Below are 6,964 nucleotides of genomic sequence, written 5' to 3'. Positions count from 1 at the left end.
TTCTGTTTGTCAGGGTTGGGAGGTCGAGAAAGGGAATGGATATTTGCATGGGTACAGCTAACAACTGTCAGCAGTGAAACAGTTCCTGACATTTTGGGGGAGGTGGTAATATAATGGAGTGATTGAGCAGCCCAGGTTGATACTCCAGAGACATGGGTTCAAATCTCGCCATGGCACATGGTGGAATTTAAGTACAGTTATTAAGACTGTATTGAAAGATAATAGTAGCCATGAAACTATTATCAATTGGTGTAAAAAACCATCAGGTTCACTTTTACCCTTTGGGGAAAGGAAGTCTCTCCTTACCCGTTGGGAGTTACAGACCCACAGCAAAATGGTTGACTCTGATCTACCCTCTAAAATGGCTGAGGAAGCCTCATAACTCCAGGACAATTAGCGATGAATAACGAATGTTAGTCTCACCAATGATGCAGAATTCAAAAATCTCAGCACTGTCAACAGGAGGTAGGTGGTAGCCAGCAGATATCCAGTTCCTGCTGTTACAAAGGCACATCACTGACGTGGAATTCATGATGGTGGTAATGTTAATCTGCCTCAGCTTGTTTGAAAGTGGCAGCACAAGAAGAATAATCATTGAGAGATAGTCGGAACTGCAGATGCTGGAGAATCTGAGATAACAAGGTGTAGAGCTGGATGAACACAGCAGACCAAGCAGCATCAGAGGAACAGGAAGGCTGATGTTTCGGGCCTAGACCCATTTCTGAAGAAGGGACCAGACCTGAAACGCCAGCCTCCCTCTGCTGCTGCTTGGCCTGCTGTGTTCATCCAGCTCTCCACCTTGTTATCTCCAGAATAATCATTGCCTTGCATTGACCAATGATTTAATATGCAGGTGCAGAAAGTGATTAGGAAGGCAAGTGGATTGTTTCTTGCAAAGGGAATGGGAAAGTATGAATGTGGAGTAGTTTTACTGTAGCTGTAAAAGTGTTGATGAGACCACATCAGAAATATTGTGTACAATCTGTATCCTTATTTGAAAGAAGGATATAATTGTATTAGAAACAATTCTAGAATGTGACGCTTATGCAGAGAGTGTTTTGTGCCTACAGCCCTTGGATTTTAGAAGAGTGAGAGATTGTCTTGTTGAGATCCTGAGAGACTTGATCCTGTGGATAACAGAAGGATGTTTCCCCTTGTAGGTACACTGGAATTAGTAGTCGCTGCTTAAGAATAAGAGGTCTCCATTTTAATATGAAGATAAGATTTTTCTTCTCTTCAGACATTGTAAATATCTGGAATTACTTTCCTTAGAAGCAGCAAGTGTTAGGTATTGAATGTGTTAACAGGTAGAGCTAGATGGATTTTTGATTGATGATGGAGGGAAGAGCAAAGAACAATGAAAATTAAAGCACAGGAACAGGCCCTTCGGCCTTCCAAGCCTGCTCCAATCCAGATCCTCTACCTACTTTCCAAGGATCTGTGTCCCTCTGCTCCCTGCTCATTCATGTATCTGTCTAGGTACATCTTAAATGATGCTATCATGCCCGCCTCTACCGCCTCCACTGGCAACAAGTTCCAGGCACCCACCACCCTCTGCGTAAAGAACTTTCCACGCATATCTCCCCTAAACTTTCCTCCTCTCACCTTGAAATCGTGATCCCTGGTAACTGAGTTCCCCATTCTGGGAAAAAACTTCTTGCTATCCACCCTGTCTATACCCCTCATGATTTTGTAGACCTCAATCAAGTCCTCCCTCAACCTTTGTCTTTCTAATGAAAATAATCCTAATCTACTCAACCTCTCTTCGTAGCTCGTGCCCTCCATACCAGGTAACATCCTGGTGAACCTCCTCCACACCCTCTCCAAAGTATCCACATCCTTTTGGTAATGTGGCGACCAGAACTGTATGCAGTATTTCAAATGTGGTCGAACCAAAGTCTCATACAACTGTAACATGACCTGCCAACTCTTGTACTCAATACCCCATCCAATGAATGAAAGCGTGCTGTATGCCTTCTTGACCACTCTATTGACCTGCATTGCCACCTTCATACAATGGACCCGAGCACCCCGATCTCTCTGTGCATCAATTTTCCCCAGCGCTTTTCCATTTACTGCATAGTTCGCTAAGTCAAGGAATACTGGCAGCAGACACTGCATCCACATAGCTAAGATCTTATTGAATGGCAGAACAGACTGATTGGGCTGTATGGCTCATTTGTGCTCCTCGTTCTTATGTTCCTCAAAAAATGGAAATTAACCTTTGCTCTCAGTGATTCTGTCCTACAGAGGGGGCACTGCTGAGGTACCTCCAGTCTCTAACCAATGGATTTTCTTCTGAATTGATGAAAATTTCCATTTTTATTTCGTGTTGGTCTCACTCTGAAAATTCTTAAGCTACACTTTGCTGAATGCGTTCCTTTAAATCTCACATTAGCATTTTAACTATTATTCATAACAAAGCATGAGGAGCAGTCCCTTCAGCATACCAAACCCACCCATCATTTAAGGCAACAAGATGTAAATGTAATTTGGGTCTGCTACACCATTCAAAGAGATCATGGCGGATGTGATTAACCTCAACTCCACTTTCCTACCCTTTCCCCATAATCCTCAATTCCGTGATTAAATGTTTGCCTGTCTCAGCATTGAAGACTCAACAGCCATCTGCAATAAAGAGTTCCACAGATTCACTAACCTCTGGGAGGAGAAATTTCTCTTTATGGACTCCTAGAGATATAAAGCATGGAAACAGACCCTTCAGTCCAAATCATCCATGCCGACCAGGTATCCTAGATTAATCTAGTCCCATTTGCCAGCTTTGGCCCATATCCCTCGAAACAATTTCAATTCATATACCCATCCAGAAGCCTTTTAAATGCTGTCATTGTACCAGCCTCCACCACTTCCTCTGGCCACTCATTCCATTCATGCAGCACTCTCTGTGTGAAAAGCTGCCTCTTAGTTCTCTTTTAAATCTTTCCCCTCTCACCTTACACCTATGCTGTTCATTTTTGGACTCCACTCCCCAGGTCAGACAAGACTGTCTATCTACCCTATCCATGCCCCTCATGATATTTAAAACCTCTGTAAGGTCAACCCTCAACTTCCAACACTCCAAGGAAAATAGCCCCAGCCTATTCAGCCTCTCCCCATAGCTCAAACCCTCCAACCCTGGCAACATCCTTGAAAATCTTTTCTGAATTCTTTCAACTTTCATAACATCCTTCCTATGAGAGGGAGACCACAATGGCACATAGTATTCCAAAAGTGGCCTAACCTATGTCCTATACAACCACAACATGACCCTCCCAACTCCTACACTCAATGCACTGACCAATAAAGGCAAGCGTACCAAACACCTTCTTCATTGTCCTATCTACCTGTGATTCCACTTTCAGGGAACTATGAACCTGCACTCCAAGGTCTCTTTGTTCTTCAACACTCCCCTGGGCCTTACCATTAAGTGTGCAAGTCCTGCCCTGATTTGCCTTTCCAAAATGCAGCCCCTCACGTTTATTCAAATTAAATTCTAGCTGCTACTCCTCGGCCCATTGGCCCATCTGATTAAGATCCCGTTGTACTCTGAAGTAACCTTCTTCCCTGTCAACTACAGCTCCAATATCCTGGGGAAAGGTCACCAGACCCATAATGTTAACTCTGATTTCTCTTCACAGATGATGCCAGACTTGCTGAGCTTTTCAGCAACTTCTGTTTTTGTACCTTCAATCTTGGTGTTATCTGCAAACTTATTAACCATACCCCTTACGTTCGCATACAAGTCATTTGTAGAAACAACAAAAAGCAGTGGGCCCAGCATCGATCCTTGTGCCATGCAACAACTGTCTACCTCCACCCTCTGTTTCCCACTTTCGAACTCTGTCTTAAATGTTCACTGACTTATTCTGAGGTTACGTCCCAAGGTCCGAGACTTTTCCACAAGGGGAAACAACAATTCTGCATCTCACCTGTTATAGATGTATCAGGCTTTGATTTATAGTTACAATAGGTAAGGACTCATCCAACTTTGTATCTTCATGCACTCTCAAGACTGTTTCTCCTGTACTCCAACTCTGTCCACACTGTGCCCCATAAATATATGTTTTATGAGCCTATTTTTCGAATCAACCGCTCAGAGATGTTATTACACACCTTTGGCAGGGGTGGGACTTGAATCTGTGCCCTTCATTTCAGGGTTAGGGAGGCTACCACTGCACCGCAAGAGGGCCCATATTAAAAATACAACATTTCACAAATTTGCATGTCGTCCTTAGGCAGGAGCCATGCTAGTCTCTATATCGTTTCTATTTTATAATATGTGCTCCTGAAGTGAGCCTCTTATACTCAGCAGCTCCGTGACATCATTACAAGGTTGCTGCGGGGTCCTTACATCGAGCTGGAGTTTTCCACTCAGGTTCTAGAGTGGGGCCTAAACCCAAACCTTCTAGATGCAAAGGCATCCTACTCACTGAGCCACAGCTAGGTACAGTAATATAAGTGCACAGAGGATGGTATCCCATCACCAAGTCACCCTTTGTTTACATGTGCACAGTATATTGGGTGTGGCCAGCCAGCTCAGAGTCAATCCCCTGAACTGAGGAGATTCTTAAACCCCCTGTTTTTTTTTGAACAGACAAAATGTCGAGTTTATTTTCTGATTCAGAAACAAAATTTAAAGCTGGAATAAACAACAGACAGGCTAATTAGGAGCTGAACTTTGGCTGAAATTACACAAGATGAAATTTGGCTACTTTGTGAAACCCAAGGAAAACTACTTGACCCTAGTTTAATGAAATAGAAAGCTCTAAACATAAAAGATGTCTAGCAAATACAGGGCATAGTACTTTACTATTTGAGATACCTTCTTTTTCAGAAGTGTGGAATGCTCTGTTTATAATTGTCAGCCAGGACTTCCGGATTGACCCAGGTTAACGACCCCAGTTATGGATCTTGTAATCAATGAGATCCACCTGGTTCCAATCAATACATACAGATGCTGCGAAGAGGCTGAGAGAACCAAAGTCTTCTCTGTTGGTCATTTATATGGGTTATGGCATTCGAACCTACACCTCGAGACTCCAGGAAAAAACCTATACTCTACCAGATAAAATGTGTATAGATCCAACACATTTACAGATTTGCTAACATCACCTTTTCAGAAATGTGTACTTCCAAGTAAAAAAAATGGTTAGAAGTTTAAAATAAAAAAGGGGTATAATGTAAGGGCTATGAAACTGGTCTCTTTGGTCTCTTTGTTCATCAACACTCAGTGTTGCTATTTGCGCCAAGCTGGTAGGAGCTCACTGAACCTGCACTGAAAGGACTGGTTGAGTTGAGTTGTGGACAGGTGATGGTCCACATTGACACATGTGCAATGTTTGCTCCAGCCACATCCCTGAGTTACAGTCTACAAAGATGTCATTAATCCAATAAGGATCATTGCACATTTAGATAGGGGATGTGATGGCCAAGTGATATTAATCCAGAAACTCAGCCAAAGTTCAATGGCCTCAGTTTGAATTCCACCATGGCAGATCTTCGAGTTGAATTAAAAAAACATCTGGAAGTAAAAATCTACGGATGACCATGAAACCATTGCCAATTGTTGGAAAAACCCATCTGGTTCATGAATGTCCTCCAGGGAAGGAGGTCTGTCAGCCTCACCTGGACTGGCCTACATGTGGCTCCAGCAATGTGGTTGACTCTCACCTGCCCTCTGAAATGGCCGAGCAGTTGTACCAAGCACTGCAAAGTCTCAATGAAAAATTGTAACTCGACTGACCACCCGGCATCGACCTAGGCACCAGAAAAGACAACAGCAGAAGTGGCTCTGTTGACCCTGCAATGCCCTCCTCACTAGCATCTGGGGGCTAGTGCCATAGTTGGGAGAGCTGTCTCACAGAATAGTCAAGCAACAGCCTGACATAGTCATACTCATAGAATCATAACTTACAATGTCCCAGACACCACCATCACCATTCCTGGATATGTCCTGTCTCACCGGCAGGCCGTCGCAGCAGAGGGGGCAGCACAGTGGGATATGATCGGGAGGGAGTTGCTTTTGGAATGCTCAACATTGACTCCAGACCCCATGATGGCTCATGGCTTCAGGTTAAACATGGGCAAGGAAACCTCCTGCTGATTACCACATACCGTCCTCCCTCAGCTGACGAATCACTACTCCTCCATGTTGAACAACACTTGAAGGAAGGTCTGAAGGTAGCAAGGGCACAAAATGTACTCTGGGTGGGGGATTTCAATGTCCATCACCAAGAAGGACTGAGCAGCAACACTACTGATTGAGCTGGCCGGGTCCTAAAGGACATAGTTGTGAGACTGGGTCTGCAGCAGATGGTGAGAGAACCAACAAGAGCGAAAAATATACTTGATCTCATCCTTACCAATCCGCCAGCTGCAGGTGCATCTGACCATGGATGGAATTGGTAAGAGTGACCATCACACAGTCCTTGTGGAGATTAAGTCCAGCCTCCACATTGAGAATAATTTCCATCATGTTGTGGCACTATCACCGTGCTAAATGGGACAGACTTCAAACAGATCTAGCAACTCAAGACTGGGCATCCATGAGGCGCTGTGGGTTATCAACAGCAGCAGAACTGTACTCCAGCACAATCTGTAACCTCACAGCCCGGCATATCCCCCACTCAACCATTACCATCAGGCCAGGGGATCAACACTGGTTCAACGAAGAATGCAGGAGGGCATGCTGGGAGCAGCAGCAGGCTTACCTGAAGATGAGGTATCGACCAGGTGAAGCCACCAAACAGGACTACTTGCACCCAAACAGTGAAAGCAGAGAGTGATAGACAGAGTTAAGTGATCCCACAACTATCAGATCAGATCTAAACTCTGCAATTCTACCACATCCAGTTGTTAATGGTGGTGGACAATTAAACAACTCACTGGAGGAGGAGGCTCCTCAAATATCCCCATCCCCAATGATGGAAGAGCCCAGCACATCAGTGCAAAAGATAAGGCTGAA

At 44.2% G+C, this 6,964-nt stretch overlaps 1 non-coding gene across 1 annotated transcript; it reads right to left on the bottom strand.

Annotated features, from left to right (window-relative positions):
* Positions 1–4,194: 4,194 nt before the first annotated feature.
* On the bottom strand, positions 4,195–4,296 carry LOC125466084 (U6 spliceosomal RNA). The gene has a single exon (XR_007250377.1). It is a non-coding gene; the product is annotated as a U6 spliceosomal RNA (small nuclear RNA).
* Positions 4,297–6,964: the final 2,668 nt, after the last annotated feature.

The sequence above is a fragment of the Stegostoma tigrinum genome, chromosome 30, assembly GCF_030684315.1.
Source record: "Stegostoma tigrinum isolate sSteTig4 chromosome 30, sSteTig4.hap1, whole genome shotgun sequence".
NCBI classification, from domain to species: Eukaryota; Metazoa; Chordata; class Chondrichthyes; order Orectolobiformes; family Stegostomatidae; genus Stegostoma; species Stegostoma tigrinum.
Note: the sequence above shows the minus strand (reverse complement) of the source record. Positions and strands in the feature narration are given on the sequence as shown.